The sequence below is a fragment of the Capricornis sumatraensis genome, chromosome 4, assembly GCF_032405125.1.
Source record: "Capricornis sumatraensis isolate serow.1 chromosome 4, serow.2, whole genome shotgun sequence".
Taxonomy (NCBI): Eukaryota; Metazoa; Chordata; class Mammalia; order Artiodactyla; family Bovidae; genus Capricornis; species Capricornis sumatraensis.
The window spans coordinates 70,923,994-70,949,551 of record NC_091072.1 but is presented as its reverse complement, the minus strand read 5'-3'; the positions used below and the strand labels follow the sequence as shown (position 1 = coordinate 70,949,551).

Sequence of the window (25,558 nt, the reverse complement as noted above, 5' to 3'; positions counted from 1 at the left end):
CTATCCCAGTCATTCCCAAATCAGCATTGCAAACTCTTTCAAATGGGATTGCTTATATAAATCATAATTGCTAAGATGTAACTCCTCGGGCAAATCAAATTTGAACATTTGGGCGGCGTTTCCTGGCAGTCCAGTGGTTAGGACTCAGTGTTTTCACCGACATGGGCCCAGGTTCAACCCACAACTAATATGCTGCAAGCTGCACAGTACAGAGGGGAAAACATTTAATAATAAAAAATGTTCATTGTCCACTTCATTTTTATTAGAACAACTGATCAAGAGTTGCCTGAGATTAAACCAAGAATATTTACTGAGTACTTGGGATAGCTATGGTGATACGGCAAGTGGTGACAATGTGAGGTCAGTTCGAGGCCACAAAAGAACCAAATCATATTACTGAAAATGTGACTTTGGATCAGCCTCAGACCTCTAAGGCCTGAAATGCCCATTCTGCTCCACATGTTTTCCCTCAGTGTTTCTGACCTCGCCTTGCCTATTCTCCTGTTTTTTCACCTCAGCCTTTCTGGGACAGCTGCACCTATCTACTCACATAGAAAAAGCTCTCTCCCTTCTTCATTCTTCTCTTTTGATCACGAGATGCACGTGTACAATGCTAAAAGTGCCTTTTGGTGTTGCCAACTGATTTCAGTGGATGGGGAACAGTACTTTGATTCAAGTAGCCCAGCATAGATGTATCATCAGCTAGCTCTCTGTCTGCCTTTCCCTCTTTTGTCTCTCTCAGTAATCTTTCGTGTATTCAACAAATATCTATTAGGTACTTCCTGTGTGCCAGGAATTATATTTGTGGTTCGATAGTGACATGATATTGCTGTGTCTCTCTAATTACCTTCTCTCGTAGCTCAGTCAGTAAAGAATCCACCAGCAATGCAGGCGACCCGGGTTTGATTCCTGGGTCCGGAAGATCCCCTGGAGAAGAAAACGGCAACCCACTCCAGTATTCTTGCCTGGGAAATCCCATGGACAGAGGAGCCTGGCAGGCTACAATCCATAGGGTGGCAAGAGTCAGAGACGACTTAGCAACTAAACCACCCCCACCACTCTACCAGAAACTTTAAAAGCCTAAAGAAGGAAGTTATACTAAGAAAACAGCTATCACAGGAAGTTGACTTCCCCGCTTATTTCTGGAGGATTGATTAATTGGGGGGAAGGCAGTGGCGGGAGGATCAATATTGATAATCAGAGATTTCCACACCTTAGCTTCTGCCCTGGACTGTGGGGGTAGGACAGGGTTGCCTGCACCCATAGTCCCTCCATACCTTCTCACTCTTATTTTCTTGCCCCAGTCCCCACACCACCCCCATCAACCAAGAGGAGTCTGTCACTGTAATTATGCAGTCTGTAATCAACAAAGTCCCATTAAGAAATAATGAGGCCAGTAATGCAGTGGGTGCTATTGATGGGGGATTAGTGAAACTCATGTGGTTTCCTACAACTCCCCCACTCTCTGAGGAAGTGGGGTGGAGAAACTGTTGACTTGGAACCCTGAGCATTAAGCCCTGTGCTCCCTGCAACGCTCCCTAATTAAACTCCATGCTAAAGTTGGATGTGTTGGATGGACATGGATCCCTAGGTATGTGAGAGCTCTCAGGATCACTTCACAGTCATCTCTGCATTCCCAGTGCTTGCAAGCATCAGTGCCCAGTAAATGGTCCATGAGCACTGGGAGAGGGTGGGCTGGTAGCCCAAATTGAGCATAGGACCGAGTGTTCTTACTCAAAACTTCCTTACACAGACTGTGGACCCACTAGCACTTGTGTAAAGATCGTTGACTGATGGGGCTCTTGGTCCCAAGAACTACAGTCTCTTTCCATACTACTCTCCTGTTGAATCCTGCTTGCATTGTAATTACTTATATACAATGGCATAAGCTATTGGAGGACAATGACCATTGTATACAGCTTTATATTGTATATAACTTTATATAGCTTTGTATGTGGCATGTTTCCTAGCTGCAGTAAATCTCTCAGGCTTATTTCACAGTAGCAAGGATTGAGGCTAGACATATGGGAAAACTGCTATACTGGAAAGACAAAGGAGCGATCCCCCAAATATCCCTTTTTACTAATTTCACTGAGTCTAGTGAAACAACAAAAGCTGTATTGAGGAATAAGCAATTCTAGAGGCTCATGAAGTACTTTATGTAATCTTCTACTGCAAGGGAGCTTGCGCTATACTAAGATACTGGTCTTCTGCTTTCCCAAAGTGAATTCCACTGAGTCTAAAGAGCCTTCTAGGCTTCCTAGGTGGTGCTAATGGTAGAGAATCCATCTGCCAATGCAGGAGATGCAAAGGATGTGGGTTCGATCCCCAGGTCAAGAAGATCCCCTGGAGGAGGGCATGGCTATCCACTCCAGCATACATGCCTAGAAAATTCCATGCACAGAGGAACCTGGGGGCTACAGTCCCTGGGGCTGCAAAGAGTTGCACGTGACTGAACGACTGAGCAGAAAGAGCCTTCTACGGGAAAGCCGAATAATCCCTCAAAGCACCTTTCAGCCCAAGGTTCCTAGATGTGTGTTCTTAGCATCTCTTGAGCTTGCAGTGGTTTGCATTTGCTTTTTTCCCCTTGGCCCATGGATTTGAGCTAGGCGAGCCAATTGGGCAAAGATAAAAGTTCATGAAGTCATTCCACTAGTTTCACAGCCTCTGAGTGTACATCCTCCTCTCAAGCAAAGAAGGAGTTTCAGCTTCTTTCCGGGTAGAAAGCTCTGCTGCAGAAGGAGGCAGTATGAGGTGATGATTAAAGGCACGAGTTTTGAGTCACATAGGTCTGTGTCTCAACCCACTCTTTTGCTTTGAGGGCAAGTTACCTAGTCTCATCTCTGAAATGATGGTAACAATTCCCACCACAAAGGTTGTGAGTATTATTAAATTACCTACCAGCACTGTACCTGGCTGACAGTGAATGCTCATTGTTAAGAAGAATAGAAGGAAATCTAGCTTCGATTCTCCCTTTTCCACAATGTCCTGTGTAATTTTCCTAGATTTGTGTGAGCTGTTTCATTGCTCTCGTGTCTTTGTGTTTCGTTTCTCCACTAAACTGTAAAGTCCTCTGGGCAGAGCCAGATATTCTTCGATATTATTTTATATTCTTTGATATTATTGAATAATTGATACCTGGCCTAAAACCACAGGAGATTTTAGGACAGGTATCAAAAAATTATGATTGGCCCTTCTGCCATTTCAAGTTCATGAAATGTATTATTTTGATCTATGTCAGAGAAGTTTGCTCTGTACTAAGACATAATTCATCCATTTTCCTCAAAAATATCCAATGGAGTCCAAAAAGCCTTATATGTAGTTTGAAGAAAAAAGGAGATCAGGAACATAGGTGCACAGAGCAGGTGGCAAAAAAAACCCTGCAGAGCAGAGTGGGGCTGGCAGAGAAAACTGGGCCTGTTTGACTTGGCTGGACCCACACTGAAGAGAACCTTCTCTTCCAGGACTGTAGTCATGTGCTTTGCAAGTCTGAAAAGACAACCTCCTGGCATGAAACCACAGTTGCAGGGTGATCCTGGAGCTAGGGGTCACCTCCATAACGTCCTTCTCTTCCCCAAACTAGAGTTCCCTTTCTTCTTATTTCTCCTTCCAATGAGAATATAATTTTGGCAAGAGTTGATCATTTCCCTCTTATTGTCTGTTCATTTTGCCATTACCTCTGTTTGTAAAGATTTTGGAACCATTTGCGGCAGGTATTTTGTCTCGGCCCAGCTTTTTCCTGTTACCCTGCATCCCTGGGCTTGGCCATCTCCTTGCTCTATCATTTGGTGAGAGTAGAAGAAAACAAAACCCTCCTGATAGCCACTCCTAGAGAAACTCTTCCTGCTGGATCAGACCCCTCAAGGAACACCTTTCCATCTGTATCAGAAATCTCTTTCAACTGTCGGTATCTAGTTGGTTACCAGAAATGTGGACAGCTGAGACGACTGAATTGTTGTTCAGTCTCTCAGTTGTGTCCGACTCTGTGACCCCATGGACTGCAGCACACCAGGCTTCCCTGTCCTTCACCATCTCCCAGAGCTTGCTTGAGCGCATGTCCACTGAGTCAGTGATGCTAACCAACCATCTAGTCCTCTGTCATCCCCTTCTCCTCCTGCCTTCAATCTTTCCCAGCATCAGGGTCTTTTCCCATGAGTCAGCTCTTTGCATCGGTGGTCAAAGGATTGGAGCTTCAGCCTCAGCATCAGTTCCTCCAAATATTCAGTGTTGATTTCCTTTAGGATTGACTGGTCTCCTTGCAGTCCAAGGGACTCTCAAGAGTCTTCTCAGTTCAGAGACAATGAAGGTGAAAGGCCTTGGTTTGATGGAGATGGAGCTTAACCTCTGAGAATGTATGAGGGGTAGATAACCTTTCCCAACCTGCATCCTCCTTACTCCACATCAGCATTTGTACTTTGAGACTCATATGAAAGAATATTTAACAGTGCCGTTCCCCTTCAGCTGGAAGCTTATTGGCTGGTTCCATGACATGTTCCACAAGGGGACAGGTTGATTTAGACAGTAGAAAGCCTCTGCTATTCAGGACATGGGAGTGAGGGAAATGGAGCCAGAAAATGTTTCATAAGACAGTGAGAAAAGAAAGCGAAAGATATCCAAAGTACTGCAGACCTGCTTAAAAGCAGGACATATTTAAAAGACCCCAAGGACTGAGGTGCTTGTAACATGAGTGACGGGTATTAAAGCCAAAAGTTCTCTGCTTTCAAATGGGCATATTCCTAAACCTACCAAGCAAAGCAGAACCCACAACATCCATTGTGCTATTTTATTTTGCCCATATTCATGTGTTGCTTTGTAATTGTTCTCAAGTTGCTTTTGTTGTAAAAGGTAAACTTTTATTGAGTTTACCTTCATAGGTAAACTCCCCCTGGACAGGATCTGACTCCTCAGAAAAGTCTCCCCAACCAGAGGTGCCCATTCAAGGCTGTACATAAGTTCAAACACAAAGATGAACCAACCACAGTGTAAAGCCCAGAATCAACACCCTGCCTCTGAGGACCTCGCTCCAGACTAGTATATAATCCAACCATTTCCTTTTCGTGAGACAAGTATTGTCTAAAGGGGTCTGTGTGTGATTTTGAGGGGAAAGGGCAGACTAAACAGCAGAACTCAGGTCCCAGTTGGCTTTATGTCTGAGCCTGTGAAAGGGGAAAAGAAGCGAATCTTCCCTGCGATGGCTGACCAAGGAAGGACGAGCCTTAAGATTCACTGTGGAAAGAGGCTTTTCAGAGCCTTTCTTAGAACAACTCAACTCTTCCAGTTTAGTCTATTCCTATTCCTTGCCTTTCCCACCTGTAATTCTCTCTTGGCAAGAACTCCACACTGAATATTCTCAAAGTACTTTGTAGACTTTAATTAGTTCCGTGGGAAGTAAGGCAAAACGCAGCCTTCACTCTGCCAGCAAGGATGATGGCGGTAGGGGCGGAAGGAAGGCAGGGAAAAGATGGACAACCAGAGCAGCTTACAACTTACTGAAGGCCATGTGGTGCAGGAGGAACTGAGGTTAAAATCCCTGAGCCTTAGTACAAATTTCTTAGCCCTCCAGATTCCTAAACAGGTAGTGGGTTCATCCTACTAACCTACTTTGCTGGGGTGCTGTTGATGAATGCTTATAAACCCTATCCTAGATGATAGGTTTGGAAGATTGTTAAGGAAAGCATGTCATTAAGTCCATACTCACCCCCTCCTCAACAAATAGCCCTGGAGGGAAATGGGTGTTAGCCAGGACTGGAGGGACTCCACTTCAATGGGATGGTTGAGGTTCAACGACAGGAGGGCTTTTCCAACCGTGAGGGAACTCAAGGGCATATATTAGGGGGTGATGCTGGGGAGGGGACTGAGGAAGGCCTAAAATGGGTGACACATGGGAAAAAATGGTACAGAAAGATGATCAAGAAGTGACTGAATTCCACTCAAGTCACTGTGGATGGTCACTTTCCTAAAATCCAGGATACAGTTTTATAGTAGTTTCCTTTCCTCTCTTTCTAAGAGAGTAAAACTTCTCCGAGGTCTACCACAAAAGAATCGGGTGTTTGCAAATTAGGGACACGTTTCAAGCCTGGGATTCATCTATGTTTCTCTAGAAGAAGTAATCTGAGACTTAGGTTTGAATCCTTTGTCACTTCCATCTGTTTGAATGAATTAGTTACTAAACTTCTCTAAGCCTTGATTTATTCATCTGTAGAATGGGCTCAATAATAGTTCTTAACTCAAATGTTTGTTACGAGCGTTAAATTAAGGTAAAGCCTTAGCACAAAGCCTCAAACGTAGCAGCACTTGGTTCGTTTTAGCTACCGTCATGGTCTCAGTCTTTTCTCTGTAGGGGTTATGCATTTTGAAGTTTACCCATGGTCTTTTTTTTTTGATCAATTTCTGATGGTCTCCCTGGTCTGCCTCTTAGCTATCTCCTCCCATCCCTAATCAATGAGAAGTCAGGGAATACTAATACCAAATTCTTTTTCATGTCATTTAGGACAAAGCAGAATTAGGAAGGTTAACCAGCTACTGTAAGAAAAGATTACATAGATTATCATAGCTCTACACACCAGATATGTTCTCATAAAGCTATTAAGTGGCTATTTCTATGTTGAGTAATTTTTAGATGACTTTATGCTTCTGAAGTAATATTCTCATAGAAATAAGAATCACTGTTAAGGGGAGAGAAGCTAATATTTGAATGTGAGACAACTTCCATATCCAAGCCTAATTGAATTTTCCCAGTCACCAAATAAAGAAGTCCTTATTATTACCATTTTATGGGTTAAACAACTAAAACTCAGCGAGGTTAAATAATTTATTCAGACTCACTTTTCTAGGGAAGGGATGATGGAGCCTAAATATAGATATAATTCTGGCTCTCAAATAAATTCATTTTCTACTGTATCACACTCAAAGGAGTATTCCTATTTGTAAATGGCCAAATCTATGTGCATTTAAGTTTCCCACACAAATTCCAGAAGCATTTGATCAATAAATTCACATGATCTTGAGTATAAATTTAATTTTTAAATATTTCCCCTTATACTTTAAAATAGATATGCATCCTCTTTAGGAAATTATCCAGGTCTTCCCTGATGGCTCAGTGGTAAAAAATGTAGAGACACAGGTTCTATCCCTGATCTAGGAAGATCCCACAGGCCATGGAGTAAACAAGCCTGTGCCCCACAACTATTGAGCCTATGCTCTAGAGACCATGCTCCAAAACAAGAGAAACCATCTCAGTGAGAAGCCTGCACACTGCAAGTAGAGTAGGCCCTCCTTGCCACAATTAGAGGAAAGTCCACACAGCAACTAAGACCTACCACAGCCAAAAGTAGATAACTAAATAAAATTTAAAAATTTTTTTAAAAGAAATCATCCACATTTCCTTTCATTAGTCAGCCAAAAAATGACTGTTGCCAGGTAATAATGAGAACATATTTATGATTCTATTTATGTAGTACTCTAGAAAAAGCAAGCTATTCTACAGTGACAGAAGTTAGGTCAACGGTTGCCTAGAAGGGCTGAGGCTGGAGGGCTAGATGGCAAAGGGGCAAGAAGAATCTTCTGAGTGGGACAACTATGTTTATCTTGATTGTGATGCTGATTCTACAAATGTATTTTATGTTATATTATTCAGTCACTAAGTTGTGTCTGACTCTTTGTGACCCCGTAGACTGCAGCACGTCAGGCTCCTCTGCCCTCCATTATCTCCTGGAGTTTGCTCAAATTCATGTCTGTTGAGTTGGTGATGCTATCTAACCATTTCATCCTTTGTTGCCCCCTTCTCCTCCTGCCCTCAATCTTTCTCAGCACCAGTCTTTTCCAGTGAGTTGGCTCTTTGCATCAGGTGGCCAAAGTATTGGAGCTTCAGCTTCAGCATCATTTCTTCCAATGAATATTCAGGGTTGATTTCCTTTAGGACTGACTGGTTTGATCTCCTTGCAGTCCAAAGGAGTTTCAAAGTCTTCTCCAACACCACAACTTGAAAGCGTCTATTCTTTGGCGCTCAGTCTATTTTAAGGTCTAACTTTCACATCCGTACATAACTATTGAAAAAAACCAATATAGACTTTCGTTGGCAAAGTGACGTCTCTGCTTTTTAAAATGCTGTCTAGGTTTGTCAGTTTTCCTTCCAAAGAACATGCATCTTTTAATTTCATGGCTGCATGGCATGCATTCCATGAAATTACAAATGTATACTCATGTCAAAATTTATAAAAATTTAGAAAAACTGACTGTATATTAATAATCTATACACAGAAGAAGTAATGCCTCATTAAAAGTTATAGTATAAAACAGAACACCAGAGACTTCCCTGTGGTCCAGTGGTTAAGAACCTACCTTCCAATACAGGGGATGAAGGTTCAAATCCTGGGTTGGGTAACTAAGATCCCACATGCCATGGGGCAACTAAGCCCATGTGTACCACAATTAGAGAAATTCCATGTGCTGCAAAAAAGGCAACACACAAAAAAGGAGCCCCCATACCTCAGCAAACAGAGCACAATTTCCCTACATCTCATTGGGTATAAAACATATTGCCCCTCCTGCCTCAGAGCAGCTATGATGGAAGATCTGAACAACAGTCCCAACTTCCTCTCAGAGAGGATCTTGGACCTAAAGCAATAAATGGAGATTTTTCAAAGTGATGCTGCTTTATGGGGGGACATATCTGATTCTCTTAGTGAGAGAGATAAAGTAAAATTCACTGTTCACACAAAGAGTTCATTGCCAAATTTTTAATAAAATGAGTTTTCTGTTGTTGGAGAGCATGAGAAATTTACCTGGCTTAATGATTCCTTTGTTGCAAATGAAGACTATGCAGGTTACACTATCCATCCAGCACTGCCGAGACCTGATTGTGATACTTCAAGCGAAGAACTACAGAAACTTGGAAAAGGAGAAGGGTCTATGACAAAGGAAGAATTCACAAAGATGAAACAGGAGTTGGAAGCTGGTATTTGGCAATATTCAAGAAGACGGTGGCAATGCACAACGTGTTCCTGTGTTATGCGGCAGCACGTCCTATTTTAAGGAAAGATTTAAATTTCTACAACTTCTTGGAATTTAATAAAGATTTGAGTGTGTGAGGAAAAAGAATAAAAAAGAGAAACTTGAAGATTTCTTTAAAAACATGGTTAATATCAGCAGATGGAGTAGTTGTTTCTGGAGTAAAGGCTGTAGATGATTTCTCTGAGCATGAATGAATGTTCCTTTTAGGTTATCATAACCGAGTGAAGGGTACATCTGCTAAATCTGATAGGATCACAAGATCCCACAAAAGTGCTGGCGATGATTGCAATAGAATGGGTTCTTCGTTATCTGCTTTAGGAACTCAGGATTCTACAGATACATGCAAGTTTTTTTCTTAAAGTTTCAGAAAACAGGAAAAATAGAAGCACAGGTATCAGCAGATGAGGACCCCAAACTCCCTGATCTTTTAAAATATTACTTAATAGAATTCAAACTGCTAAGGATCGCCTCTATTGGAGATGTAGGTCACTAGTGTATTATTAAAATGCTAACAAAGCACTGAAAAAAGCAAGACAGAAAAATAAAGATGCTCTGCAGGCTGAGATGTCCCAAACAATTATGCTGTCAGAAACTTGAAAAAAATATCCAAATCTGCAAAACAAGAATGTACAGATTTTAAAACAAAAAGAGTCACTGCATTCAGGAGAAAAATCAGTGTAACTGGCAGAGTTAGAACTGAAGCACGCAAAGGGTAACCATAGTTGCTACAGAATTGCCTGGAGATGTTATGGAGACACATAGGCAACACGCCACCTTCCTTAAAAAGGGCTGCCTCCCTTCAGATTTAATTCTTTTAACAATTAAAACAATCTTTTTTTCTATTTTTTTGGTCACACTGCATGGCATGTGAGATCTCAGTTCTACAATCAGAAATCAAACCTGCCACTCAGCAATAGAAGCACAGCATCTTACCTGGACCACCAGGGACATTTCCAGATTTAATTTTTCTTTTCTTAGTTGTGTTAGGCATTTACTGCTCACTGGAAACAAAAGAAACAGATGATAAAGGGCATCTACTCTCCCCTTTTTCTGAGAAACAATGGCCTGGTGCCACCCATGGGACCTGTAGACCTGCGCCTGCATCCCAGAGAAAGGCAGATCATCGCACCCTCCTTGTCTTCAGATGCCCAAAGTGCTGTCTTTTTATTTTTATTTATTTATTTATTTTTTTTAGTTTATATTCTGTATTTTTATTAGTAGTTATACAGCAATATGATATAGCACAACTTCAGGAAAGTCAAAGATTGGCAGGTCTTAATTTTCCCATTCAATCATAGCTGGTTTTTTTTTTTTTTTGCATTTTTTTTTTAAAAAATCTTTAATTCTTACATGTGTTCCCAAACATGAACCCCCCTCCCACCTCCCTCCCCATAACATCTCTGTGGGTCATCCCCATGCACCAGCCCCAAGCATGCTGTATCCTGCATCAGACATAGACTGGCGATTCAATTCTTACATGATAGTATACATGATAGAATGCCATTCTCCCAAATCATCCCACCCTCTCCCTCTCCCTCTGAGTCCAAAAGTCCGTTATACACCGCTGTGTCTTTTTTCCTGTCTTGCATACAGGGTCGTCATTGCCATCTTTCTAAATTCCATATATATGTGTTAGTATACTGTATTGGTGTTTTTCTTTCTGGCTTACTTCACTCTGTATAATCGGCTCCAGTTTCATCCATCTCATCAGAACTGATTCAAATGAATTCTTTTTAACGGCTGAGTAATACTCCATTGTGTACATGTACCAAAGCTTTCTTATCCAGTCATCTGCTGATGGACATCTAGGTTGTTTCCATGTCCTGGCTATTATAAACAGTGCTGCGATGAACATTGGGGTACATGTGTCTCTTTCAGTTCTGGTTTCCTCGGTGTGTATGCCCAGGAGTGGGATTGCTGGGTCATAAGGTAGTTCTATTTGCAAATTTTTAAGGAATCTCCACACTGTTCTCCAGAGTGGCTGTACTAGTTTGCATTCCCACCAACAGTGTAGGAGGGTTCCCTTTTCTCCACACCCTCTCCAGCATTTATTGCTTGCAGATTTTTGGATCGCTGCCATTCTGACTGGTGTGAAGTGGTACCTCATTGTGGTTTTGATTTGCATTTCTCTGATAATGAGTGATGTTGAGCATCTTTTCATGTGTTTGTTAGCCATCCATATGTCTTCTTTGGAGAAATGTCTATTTAGTTCTTTGGTGCATTTTTTGATTGGGTCGTTTATTTTTCTGGAATTGAGCTGCATAAGTTGCTTGTATATTTTTGAGATTAGTTGTTTGTCAGTTGCTTCATTTGCTATTATTTTCTCCCACTCAGAAGGCTGTCTTTTCACCTTGCTTATATTTTCCTTTGTTGTGCAGAAGCTTTTAATTTTAATTAGATCCCATTTGTTTATTTTTGCTTTTATTTCCAGAATTCTGGGAGGTGGATCATAGAGGATCCTGCTGTGATTTATGTCTGAGAGTGTTTTGCCTATGTTCTCCTCTAGGAGTTTTATAGTTTCTGGTCTTACATTTAGATCTTTAATCAATTTTGAGTTTATTTTTGTGTGCGGTGTTAGAAAGTGATCTAGTTTCATTCTTTTACAAGTGGTTGACCAGTTTTCCCAGCACCACTTGTTAAAGAGATTGTCTTTACTCCATTGTATATTCTTGCCTCCTTTGTCAAAGATAAGGTGTCCATATGTGTGTGGATTTATCTCTGGGCTTTCTATTTTGTTCCATTGATCTATATGTCTGTCTTTGTGCCAGTACCATACTGTTTTGATGACTGTGGCTTTGTAGTAGAGCCTGAAGTCAGGCAAGTTGATTCCTCCAGTTCCATTCTTCTTTCTCAAGATTGCTTTGGCAATTCGAGGTTTTTTGTATTTCCATACAAATCTTGAAATTATTTGTTCTAGTTCTGTGAAAAATATGGCTGGGAGCTTGATAGGGATTGCATAACCTCTAGGGCTGTGTGTTTATTTTATAAATAGTATCCCTTGTGGTTGTCAGTCTTTTTTTACCTATAAGTAATGCCTGAAGTTTAACCCTTTCAAAATACATTGTTCAAACAAGGTGAGATTGCCGTTTTGGGTTTTTTTGTTTGTTTGTTTGTTTTTTAAAAAACTGTACACCACCTTAGTTTACTCTTGTATCCCACTAAAGCATCCTAATCAGACTTATTTTTAATCAATGAACATTTCTTAGTTTTGGGACAGACTTTATGTAATTTTTATAAGTATGATTTCTGAAGAAAAGAAAATATATTAGTATGTTTGTCTTAAACTTACAGACTAAATCAATTATTGTCAGATAAACAGTGATAACAGTGAAATAAACAAACACATTGCCTTCTACACTCCAGAGCACAGCTGCTTCCCGTAGTTGTCAGCTGCCCAGGGGCAAAGGCTGTGTCTCTCTGGTTCTTAACCTCTAGCATCTAGTACAGTGCCTGGGACACAAGTCCTCAATGGGTAGTGAAGAGGACTAGCTATTTCCTCTGGAATTTACACTTTGGGAAGTCCCATAGAATTCAAATGTTTAAGCAGCTTGCTAAACATTTATCAAATTGCCCAAAGTGGAAGAGCCATATCAGGAAGCTTAAGTTAAAAAAAGAAGTTTGTGCAGAAGTCAGTTCTCAGTGGTTCCAATTTTATATTTAACCATAAAAAAAGTGAAGAAATTACATTGATTTCCTAACTGAAATTGTTCTGATGTCAACCAACTTTGAGCAGCATGTCTACAGGGAAAAAAAGCTCTAAGAGAACAAAGGACTAGTAAGAAGAACATCTATGAAAATAGCAAGCGCTTAAGCTGTAGATTGTAACTGTGGGCTTGGTATTATGATTTCATTAATACATATAGTGGAGAGAGTACATATAGTAGTGTATTCTCACATCTCACATCGCTTATTCACCTTTGATAGATGATCTTTCCTCCTACTGCCCCCTCCATTAAAACCAGCCAACACTCACCACTTCCATCCCCTTGGTCTCTCAATTTTATTATAACCAATAGCCTTTCCAAGTCTCTTACGTTAACTAGGGGCTTCCCTGGTGGCTCAGAGGTTAAGGCATCTGCCTGCAATGCGGGAGACCTGGGTTCGATCAGATGTGGCCTTACTGCTTTTAGATCAACTTCTCCACTTCTGTTCTCACCCCATCTCCTTCCTCTTTCACCTGTCCTTGATCCATGTTTTCATTTCCCTCACCCCAAATAAATCTATCCTTGAATCTCTTTCCCCTAAAATGCCAATCCCCTTTCACTCTTCAACCCATCATCTTCCCAAAGTTTCCTTCTCTGGTTTTTCCTATCTCAGTTTATGGAGTCACTGTCTACTCAGTCTCTCAAGCCAAAAACTTTGCAATTATCTTTAAGTCCCTCTCTTCCATAGCAAGTTGATCATCCAGGCTTGTGACCAGTTGAATTGTATCTCAGAAATATCTTGTGAATACATTTCTCTGCTGTCTCTTCTCTTCTCTGTTTTGGCTCAGACTATGATCATCATTACCCTGAACTATTGCAACAACCACTATATAGTTCTTTCTACAAGATTGCCGGGAGAAATATTAATAACCTCAGATATGCAGATGACACCACCCTTATGGCAGAAAGTGAAGAGGAACTAAAAAGCCTCTTGATGAAAGTGAAAGAGGAGAGTGAAAAAGTTGGCCTAAAGCTCAATATTCAGAAAACGAAGATCATGGCATCCGGTCCCATCACTTCATGGGAAATAGATGGGGAAACAGTGGAAACAGTGTCAGACTTTATTTTGGGGGGCTCCAAAATCACTACAGATAGTGATTGCAGCCATGAAATTAAAAGACGCTTACTCCTTGGAAGAAAAGTTATGACCAACCTAGATAGTATATTCAAAAGCAGAGACATTACTTTGCCGACTAAGGTCCGTCTAGTCAAAGCTATGGTTTTTCCTGTGGTCATGTATGGATGTGAGAGTTGGACTGTGAAGAAGGCTGAGCACTAAAGAATTGATGCTTTTGAACTGTGGTGTTGGAGAAGACTCTTGAGAGTCCCTTGGACTGCAAGGAGATCCAACTAGTCCATTCTGAAGGAGATCAGCCCTGGGTGTTCTTTGGAAGGAATGATGCTAAAGCTCAAATTCCAGTACTTTGGCCACCTCATACGAAAAGTTGACTCATTGGAAAAGACTCTGATGCTGGGAGGGATTGGGGGCAGGAGGAGAAGGGGACGACCGAGGATGAGATGGCTAGACGGCATCACGGACTCTGAGTGAACTCTGGGAGCTGGTGATGGACAGGGAGGCCTGGCGTGCTGCGATTCATGGGGTCGCAAAGAGTCGGACATGACTGAGTGACTGAACTGACTGATTGACCAGGCATCTTCCATTCTGCAGCCCAAACTTCTACACCTCCCCCACCGCTGCCACCACCAAAATTATCTTTCTGAAATATAATCCAGTTGGCTCACTCCTCTGCTCAAACTTTGATCTGCATTGCCTATAGGACAGAGGCCAAGTGCTGGAGTGTGGCACTAACTGCCCGTCAGGCAAACTCCCCATCACTTACCCTAGGCTGCAGCCACATTGACTTGCCTATTGTCCTGTGCTCTGTGAAGCCACGTATGTCTTCGTATGTTGGTTCTTCTGTCTGAAGTGCTCTTCTCCTTCTGGAAAATTTTTACTTGTTCTTCAGTGCAGCTTAAATATCACCACTTCTGAAACGGCTGTGTTCCCCTCTAAAGAGTTGGGTGGTCCCTCCTATATGCCCCTGGCATTTTGTTTATTCTTTCTGTTTTTAAAAAAGGGTTTTGCCTCTTTAAAAAGTTATTTACTCATTTATATGTACTTGACCCCACCAGATATTAGATATTCAGTTCAGTTCAGTCGCTCAGTCGTGTCCAACTCTTTGCGACCCCATGAATCGCAGCATGCCAGGCCTCCCTATCCATTACCAACTCCGTGAGTTCACTCAGACTCATGTCCATCGAGTCCGTGATCCCATCCAGCCATCTCATCCTCTGTGTCCCCTTCTCCTCCTGCCCCCAATCCCTTCCAGCATCAGAGTCTTTTCCAATGAGCCAACCCTTCGCATGAGGCGGCCAAAGTACTGGAGTTTCAGCTTTAGCATCATTCCTTCCAAAGAAATCCCAGGGCTGATCTCCTTCAGAATGGACTGGTTGGATCTCCCTGCAGTCCAAGGGACCCTCAAGAGTCTTCTCCAACACTACAGTTCAAAAGCATCAATTTTTCAGGGCTCAGCTTTCTTTATAGTCCAACTCTCACATCCATACATGACCACTGGAAAAACCAGAGCCTTGACTAGACGGACCTTAGTCGGCAAAGTACTGTCTAGGTTGGTCATAACTTTTCTTCCTAGGAGTAAGCATCTTTTAATTTCATGGCTGCAGTCACCATCTGCAGTGATTTTGGAGCCCCCAAAAATAAAGTCTGACAGTTTCTACTGTTTCCCCATCTATTTGCCATGAAGTGATGGGACTGGATGCCATGATCTTTGTTTTCTGAATGTTGACCTTTAAGCCAACTTTTTCACTCTCCTCTTTCACTTTCATCAAGAGGCTTTTTAGTTCCTCTTCACTTTCTGCCATAAGGTTGGTGTCATCTGCATATCTGAGGTTATTGATATTTCTCCCGGCAATCTTGATTCCAGCTTGTGCTTCTTCCAGCCCAGCGTTTCTCATGGTGTACTCTGCACAGAAGTTAAATAAGCAGGGTGACAATATACAGCCTTGACGTACTCCGTTTCCTATTTGGAACCAGTCTGTTGTTCCATGTCCAGTTCTAACTGTTGCTTCCTGACCTGCATACAGATTTCTCAAGAGGCAGGTCAGGTGGTCTGGTATTCCCATCTCTTTCAGAATTTTCCACAGTTTATTGTGATCCACACAGTCAAAGGCTTTGGCATAATCAATAAAGCAGAAATAGATGTTTTTCTGGAACTCTCTTGCTTTTTCCATGATCCAGCGGATGTTGGCAATTTGATCTCTGGTTCCTCTGCCTTTTCTAAAACCAGCTTGAACATCAGGGAGTTCACGGTTCACATATTGCTGAAGCCTGGCTTGGAGAATTTTGAGCATTACTTTACTAGCATGTGATATTAGGCATGTGGATTCTTTACTTGCAGCATGTGGGATTTAGTTCCCTGACCAGGGATAGAATCTGGGCCCTTTGTATTGGGAGCCCGGAGTCGCAGCCACTGAAACACTAGGGAAGGCCTTGTTCCTATTTTCATCTTAACGTTTATAATGTTGTTTTAAAGTTCTTTGAGAAATCAGTTTTCCTCTACTACCTCGCTATAAACTAAACTTATTCAGGACAGGAATCAAATTTACTTGTCTTGTATCTGCTGTGCCCAGAGCAATAACTGACATCCAGTAGAGACCAATAAACATTTGTTGAGTGAGTGACTGAATCAGCAGCAGTTTTCTCTTGGGTAGTCCCAGGAAGCTTGTGTGAAGTTAATACTACTTCTTAAAATGTGCAAGAGAAAGTGCATTGAGTAGATATGCTATAACTGCAGGGTAATACACCCCAAAGACAAATGCAAATGAGATTTGCTCTTTTCCGATTATTTGGATTAGCTGAGGTTTTAGATGAACCGCTATTTAGGATGAACTCTGCCTCTACCTTCTCCCTGTAATGTTGATCTGGGTGAGTATATAATCCTTCCCTTAGGTCATCCTCACCACTGTACCTCTCGCCCAGAACAGATCGTGAGAGTCATAAACACTGCCTCATTCTGGGATAGCAGATCTGGGTGCTCTTTCCTGGACTATTGTAAGTCATACTCAACAGAATTTGGCACAGATTTACTTACAGTTTTCCTGGCTGAAAAATTTATTTTAAATGTATGCTGTTTTCACCTTCTAATTCTGAAATCCTTTTTTTTTTCTTTTTTTCTGGTTTTTTTTTCACTCCTATGTCTCAACCCTAGGAATAGGGACTGGCACATAGCAGATATTTGATAAATAGTTGTTGAATGAGTGAACATTTTTATAATTTTCAGATACGTCATACATATAGAAAAGTACATGTATCAAATGTAATCCTAAATAGGGCTTCCCTGGTGGCTCAGTGGTAAAGTTAGCCTGCCAATGCAGGAGACATGGGTTTGATCCCTGATCCAGGAAGATCCCACATGCTGCAGAACAACAAAGTCTGTGTACCACAACTACTGAAGCCCGAGCACCCTAGAGCCAGTGCTCCGCAACAAGAGAAGCCACTGCAGTGAGAAGCCTGTGACTAGAATTAGCCCCTGCTCTCCACAACTGGACAAAAGCGCACACAGCAACAGAGATCCAGCACGGCCAAAAATAAATAAATAAAATTATTTTTAAAATATATATGTATAAAGTTTTAAATAAATAAAACAGATGCCCATGTACTTAATAAACAAACTCCGCAAAGTTGCAGGATACAAAATCAAGACACAAAAATCAGTTGCATTTCCATACACTAACAGTGAACAATCGAAAGAAAATAATCCCATTTGTTGTTGTTTAGCTGCTAAATTGTATCCAGCTCTTTTGTGACCTCATGGAAGTAGCCCTCCAGGCTCCTCTGTCCATGGGACTTCCCAGGCAAGAAGACTGGAATAGGTTGCCATTTCCTTCTCCAAGAGGTCTTCCTGACCCAGGTATTGAACCCAGGTCTCCTGCATTGCAGGCAGATTCTTTACCACTGAGCCACCTGGAAAGCCCAATCCCATTTATAATAATATCAAAAATAATAAATCACTTAGGAATAAATGTATTCTGCGTATATATTTAATGTATATAGATAAATTTATCATTTATATATATTAGTTTTTATTTGTACATTATGATATTCTGGCATCTTAAAAGACCTTTCTGGTTGGGTTGAGACTGCCCTTCCTGGGCTAGCCAATTTTTAAAGTAAAAAAAACCCAGCTGGAAGCTTGTCTTTGGTATGCAAACTAACCACTTGGCAGTCATGCCTCCTCTAGCTATTGGAGCCCCAGAGGCAATATTCCTTTGCCTTATCATTCCAGGACTAGATACCAGGCAACCAGAGACCATCTCTAGAGCCCAAAGTCCACCAAAATTACTCAAACTAACCAACCCTAAGTTGTTGTTTACCTTTCCTGGCCTTGCCTTTTCCATGGAAATCCCAAGAAATTCTACAGCTTAAACTTTCCTCTCACTCCTGTCTTCTGCCTCCTGATCACCCTGGTGTTTTCCCATGTGGTCCCACATGGGGTGCCTGTTTCTAGTGTGGGTGAATATAATAAACTTTATTTTTCCTGAGCATATCCTCTATCTCCTCTTGTGGTTACACCCGAGTGACTGTCTCATCAATAAAATGCAAAACAAGAAATCTAATCAAGAAACTAAAGACTTGCACACTCTAAAACAATGCGGAAAGAAGTTAAAGAAGACATAAATAAATCAGAAGATGTCCCATGTTCATAAATTAAAAGACTTAATTTTTTTGAAAAGTCCATGCTACCCAAAGTGATCTACAGATTCAATGCAATCTCTATCAAAATCCCAATGGCCCTTTTTGCAAAAATAGGAAAAGAAACTTGAAATTCATATGCAATCTCAAAAAACCCTTGAATAACCAAAACAATTTTGAAAAAGAAAAACAAAAATGGAAGCCTCACACTTTCTGATTTCAAAACATATTAAAAAGTTGCAGGCACTTCCTTGGTGGTCCAGTGGTTAAGAATTCATCTTCCAATGCAGGAGATGTAGGTTCAATCCCTAGTCAGGGAACTAAGATCCCATATGCTGGCGGGGCAACTAAGCCTACACACCACAGCTAGAGAAGAACCACAGTGAAGATCCAGCATGGCCAATAATTAAAGAAAAGTTCATTTGTTAAAAAAGAAGAAGAAGAAGAAACTACAGTAATCCAAACAGTATGGTTTTGGCATAAAGACAGACATATAACTGGTGAATAGAATAGAGAACCTGGTAACAAGCCCTCAAATATATATATAGCCAAATCATCTTTGAAAAAGGTGCCAAGGCCACACAGTGTGGAAAGAATAATGTCAACAGATGGTATTATGATAGCTGGATATTCATGTGCAAAATAATAAAATTAGACCCTTACTTTACACCAGATACCAAAATTAACTAAAACTTAATTAAATACCTGCATATGAGATCTGAAACTATAAAACTCTTGGAAGAAAATACAGAGGAAAGCTTTATGATACTGGATCTGGCAATGGTTTTCTGGATATGGCACCAAAAGCAAACAGAGACAAATGGGACCACATCAAACTTAAAAACCTCTGTGCAGCAAAGGAAACAATAAACAGATTGAAAAGGCAACCTACAGAATGGGAGAAAATACTTGCAAAAGATATATCTGATAACAGATTAATATATAAAATATATAAGAAGCTAACAACTCAACAATTAAAAAATCTAATTAGAAAATGGGCAGAGGGCTTTAATAGATATTTCTTCAAAGATTTACATATAGCCAAAAAGGTCATAGCAAACACCCTCTTCCAACAACACAAGAGAAGACTCTACACATGGACATCACTGGCTGGTCAACACTGAAATCAGATTGATTATATTCTATGCAGCCAAAGATGGAGAAGCTCTATACAGTCAACAAAAACAAGACCAGGAGCTGACTGTGGCTCAGATCATGAACTCCTTATTACCAAATTCAGGCTCAAATTGAAGAAAGTAGGGAAAACCGCTAGACCATTCAGGTATGACCTAAATCAAATCCCTTATGATTATACAGTGGAAGTGAGAAATAGATTTAAGGGTCTAGATCTGATAGATAGAGTGCCTGATGAACTATGGAATGAGATTCGTGACATTGTACAGGAGACAGGAATCAAGACCATCCCCATGGAAAAGAAATGCAAAAAAGCAAAATGGCTGTCTGGGGAGGCCTTACAAATAGCTGTGAAAAGAAGAGAAGTGAAAAGCAAAGGAGAAGAGGAAAGATATAAGCATCTGAATGCAGAGTTCCAAAGAATAGCAAGAAGAAATAAGAAAGCCTTCTTCAGCAATCAATGCAAAGAAATAGAGGAAAACAACAGAATGGGAAAGACTAGAGATCTCTTCAAGAAAATTAGAGATACCAAGGGAACATTTCATGCAAAGATGGGCTCGATAAAGGACAGAAATGGTCTGGACCTAACAGAAGCAGAAGATATTAAGAAGAGGTGGCAAGAATACACGGAAGAACTGTACAAAAAAGATCTTCACAACTCAGATAATCATGATGATGTGATCACTAATCTAGAGCCAGACATCTTGGAAAGTGAAGTCAAGTGGGCCTTAGAAAGCATCACTACGAACAAAGCTAGTGGAGGTGATGGAATTCCAGTTGAGCTGTTTCAAATCCTGAAAGATGATGCTGTGAAAGTGCTGCACTCAATATGCCAGCAAATTTGGAAAACTCAGCAGTGGCCACAGGACTGGAAAAGGTCAGTTTTCATTCCTATTCCAAAGAAAGGAAATGCAAAAGAATGCTCAAACTACCGCACAATTGCACTCACCTCACATGCTAGTAAAGTAATGCTCAAAATTCTCCAAGCCAGGCTTCAGCAATACGTGAACAGTGAACTCCCTGATGTTCAAGCTGGTTTTAGAAAAGGCAGAGGAACCAGAGATCAAATTGCCAACATCCGCTGGATCATGGAAAAAGCAAGAGAGTTCCAGAAAAACATCTATTTCTGCTTTATTGACTATGCCAAAGCCTTTGACTGTGTGGATCACAATAAACTGTGGAAAATTCTGAAAGAGATGGGAATACCAGACCACCTGACCTGCCTCTAGAGAAATCTGTATGCAGGTCAGAAAGCAACAGTTAGAACTGGACATGGAACAACAGACTGGTTCCAAATAGGAAAAGGAGTACGTCAAGGCTGTATATTATCACCCTGCTTATTTAACTTATATGCAGAGTACACCATGAGAAACGCTGGGCTGGAAGAAACACAAGCGGGAATCAAGATTGTCAGGAGAAATATTAATAACCTCAGATATGCAGATGACACCACCCTTATGGCAGAAAGTGAAGAGGAGCTAAAAAGCCTCTTGATGAAAGTGAAAGAGGAGAGTGAAAAAGTTGGCTTAAAGCTCAACATTCAGAAAACGAAAATCATGGCATCCAGTCCCATCACTTCATGGGAAATAGATGGGGAAACAGTGGAAACAGTGTCAGGCTTTATTTTTTGGGACTTCAAAATCACTGCAGATGGTGACTGCAGCCATGAAATTCAAAGATGCTTACTCCTTGGAAGAAAAGTTATGACCAACCTAGATAGTATATTCAAAAGCAGAGACATTACTTTGCCGACTAAGGTCCGTCTAGTCAAGGCTCTGGTTTTTCCTGTGGTCATGTATGGATGTGAGAGTTGGACTGTGAAGAAGGCTGAGCACTGTAGAATTGATGCTTTTGAACTGTAGTGTTGGAGAAGACTCTTGAGAGTCCCTTGGACTGCAAGGAGATCCAACCAGTCCATTCTGAAGGAGATCAGCCCTGGGATTTCTTTGGAAGGAATGATGCTAAAGCTGAAACTCCAGTATTTTGGCCACCTCATGTGAAGAGTTGACTCATTGGAAAAGACTCTGATGCTGGAAGGGATTGGGGGCAGGAGGAGAAGGGGACGACAGAGGATGAGATGGCTGGATGGGATCACTGACTCAATGGACGTGAGTCTGAGTGAACTCTGGGAGATGGTGATGAACAGGGAGGCCTGGTGTGCTGTAATTCATGGGGTCGCAAAGAGTTGGACACGACTGAGCGACTGAACTGAAAAAGGATATGGAAATATTTTAAGCATTACAATCATAGTCAAGGCTATGGTTTTTCCTGTGGTTATGTACGGATGTGTGAGTTGGACTGTGAAAAAGGCTGAGTGCCAAAGAATTGATGCTTTTGAACTGTGGTGTTGGAGAAGACTCTTGAGAGTCCCTTGGACTGCAAGGAGATCCAACCAGTCCATTCTGAAGGAGATCAGTCCTGGGTGTTCTTTGGAAGGAATGATGCTAAAGCTGAAACTCCAGTACTTTGGCCACCTCATGCAAAGAGTTGACTCATTGGAAAAGACTCTGATGCTGGAAGGGATTAGGGGCAGGAGGAGAAGGGGACACAGGATGAGATGGCTGGATGGGATCACGGACTCAATGGACGTGAGTTTGAGTGAACTCCGGGAGTTGATGGTGGACAGAGAGGCCTGGTGTGCTGTGATTCATGGGGTCGCAAAGAATCAGACAAGACTGAACTGAACTGAACAATCACTGAAAGTGAAAGTGAAGTCACTCAGTCCTGTCCAACTCTTTGTGATCCCGTGGACTATAGTCTACCAGGGTTCTCTGTCCATGGGATTTTCCAAGCAAGAGTACTGGAGTGGGTTGCCATTTCCTTCTCTAGAGGATCTTCCTGACCCAGGGATCGAATCCAGGTCTCCTGCATTGCAGGCAGACGCTTTACCCTCTGAGCCACCAGGGAATATTACAATCATTAGGGAAATGCAAATCAAAACTACAATCACCTGACACCAATTAGGAAAGTCACTGTCAAACAACAGTATAGAACAGAAAATAAGTGCTGGTGAGGATGTGGAAAATTCTGACACTTGCACCCTGTTGGTGGGAATGTGCAGCCACTAAATGTACATATAAAATGATATGGAGGTTCCTTCAAAAATTAAAAATAGAACTATCATGATCTAGCAATCCCACTTCTGGGTATTCATCCAAAAGAATTGAAAACAAGATCTCACAGAGGTATTTGCACATCCATGTTCCTTGCAGCATTATTCATAACAACCAAGAAGTAGAGATAATCCAGTTGTTTGTCAACAGATCAATGGATAAAGAAAATGTAGAATGTAAATACAATGGAACGTGACTCAGTCTTTATAAAAAGAAGGAGAGACTCTGCTTTGGGAAAGCAAGTGTTTCCCTTACTTGCTGCAAGTAATAAATCCTTCCTTCTCTGGAAAAAAAAAAAAAAGAAGGAAACATTTTCTTAGCTACAGAATGGATGAACTTTGTAGATATCATGTTCAGTGAAATAATTCAATAACAAAGAGAAAAATACTGCCTGAGTCCACTTTTATGAGATATCTAAAATAGTCAAACTCTTAGCAACAGAAAGTAGAATAGTGGTTGCCAGGGACTGGGAGAAGTGGAAAAGAATTGTTCAGTATGAAGAGTTTCAGTTTTGCAAGATGAAAAAGTTCTAGAGATGTGCTTTGTGTACATAGTTAACACTACTGTACTGCACACCTAAGGTTAAAATGGTACATTTTTTGATCTATGTTTCTGATCTCACACACACACACACACGCAATGAATAGAGTTGCTGGCTGATATGTATCTTCAACTTTAGAAGATAAAACTAAATTGTTTCCAAAGTGGTTGTGCCAATAATACTCTATCCAGCAGTATATAAGAATTTTGCTCCTTATCCTCACCAACATTTGGTATTGTCATCCTTTTTAAATTTTGCCAATCTATGGATAATTTTAATTTGCATTTTATTGATTACTATAGAGTTTGAACATCTTTTCAGATGTTAATTGACTATTTGGATTTCCACTTAAGTGAATGACCTATTCATGTCTTTTGCCCACAATAAAAAATGATTTTTTAAAATCAATTCTTTATATATTCTGTGCACAAATTCTTTGTAAGTTATTGAATAGCAAATATCTCCTGGTTCATGGCTTGTCACTTTTTTGATGGAGGCCTTTAAAGAAAACACATTTTTAATGTAGTCAAATTTACCCATCTCGTCTATTATGGTTTACTCTATTTACATCTTGTTTTAAGAAATCTTTCTTTACCCTGAAGTCATAAAGACATGTTTTATGGAACTGATTTTTGAAGAAGTGTGAAAATGGAATAGGAATCCATCAAAAGAGGTACTTTTTCTTTACATAGAAGGCGGATGCCAAAGGTGGTCCATCTACACAGAATTAGAGCTGATGCTGCTTCAGAGAGAGTTGATCTAACCATAGGAGGGGTTTCCTATCTATGATGGCTTATTGAAGCAATGGAGTCTATTTCACTCTGCTTGGGAGTGGTGGTGGTTGCTTGGGGGTTGATGAATACTAGAGAGATAATTCAACTGGAGGGGAGAGGCTAAGAGTCAAGGGACAGACAAAATAATCCTCCAGTTCTCGGTGAGCCTAAATATATCACTAACAAGCTGCAAGGCACAAATTGAAAATAGTGTGTACCACCCTATCCAGGTCACCCTGTCGCTGCTGGCATCCTTATCCTTTATCCTTCGCCTGGAACTTTCTATCTAGTGAAAATAAAACAATCTAAAGAGAATATGGCCAAAACCACAGTGGAAAGGATAAAAGGTAAAGCTTTGAGAATTAGAAATACTCTTCTTGAGGAACAACAGAAGTGTGGATTTATCTTCCCTGGAACCTTTAAAAGTTACACTAAAACAGCTTTGAGTGGAAAAAGGAGGAAACCTCTGGAGCTATTTGGATCCCTGTGGAGGACTTTTATTTGAGCAGAGGGCCAGGGAGGGAGGGTGTCTCAAGATCGGATCAGCTGAAAAGTCCTTCTCCTTCAACTTGACCCAAGGTGGCTGCCCCAGTGAGGAGAACATTTCAGAAGGAGTCAGCGGACAAGGTTTGGGGAAGAAGAGGAGACAGACAGAAAGACTGGCCTCTAGAGCTCCTACAGCGAAACAGGAGTGGAGTGAGAAGAAAAGCTCTAGAGGGGTAGGCCGACAGAGACAGGATGAATGGCACTCCTGGCTCCTGCAAAGGGACGTCACCATCAACCTTTAGTTTTCATCCTAGGCAAGTGAAGGGGAGCAAGAGAGGAAGGACGATGCAACGTAAATTATTACACAGCCCTTGGCTTTCAGAGTCCTGCCAGTAAAAGAGGTTTATGGAGCGAAGCCTTGAGCATAGGGTTCTAGAAAATGCTCACACCACCTTCAGGCACATTTCTTTACATTTGTGCACTCGTGCATGGACCCCCTCCATGTGCATACTCAGACATTCATGTCCATAGAAAGAGCAGGTATGCAATAGCGTGCAACATAATTTCACTACACTTTTCAGATACAATCCTGTCCATTCTTGTGTTTCCACACAGGCTCCAGGCTAGATCCAACCACTGACGTGGGTTTTATTCAGGTTTGCATGGTTGAGAGGAGCAACTATAAAGGTGATGAGGAGTTGCAGAAATCTGCACTAACTGTTCCGAATTCAATTCAGTAAATGATTGTTCTTGAGGAAGGACGTGAGGAAAGCAGTGATTCACACAGACCGTTTTAACTATGTTCAGTTCAGTTCAGTCACTCAGTCATGTACAACTCTTTGCACCCCCATGAATCACAGCACACCAGGCCTCCCTGTCCATCACCAACTCCCAGAGTTCACTCAGACTCACATCCATCGAGTCCGTGATCCCATCCAGCCATCTCATCCTCTGTTGTCCCCTTCTCCTGCCTCCAATCCCTCCCAGCATCAGAGTCTTTTCCAATGAGTCAACTCTTTGCATGAGGTGGCCAAAGTACTGGAGTTTCAGCTTTAGCATCATTCCTTCCAAAGAACACCCAGGAC

At 41.3% G+C, this 25,558-nt stretch overlaps 1 pseudogene; it reads left to right on the top strand.

Annotated features, from left to right (window-relative positions):
- Nucleotides 1–8,562: 8,562 nt before the first annotated feature.
- LOC138078585 (sorting nexin-6-like) lies at nt 8,563–9,821 on the top strand (annotated as a pseudogene).
- Nucleotides 9,822–25,558: the final 15,737 nt, after the last annotated feature.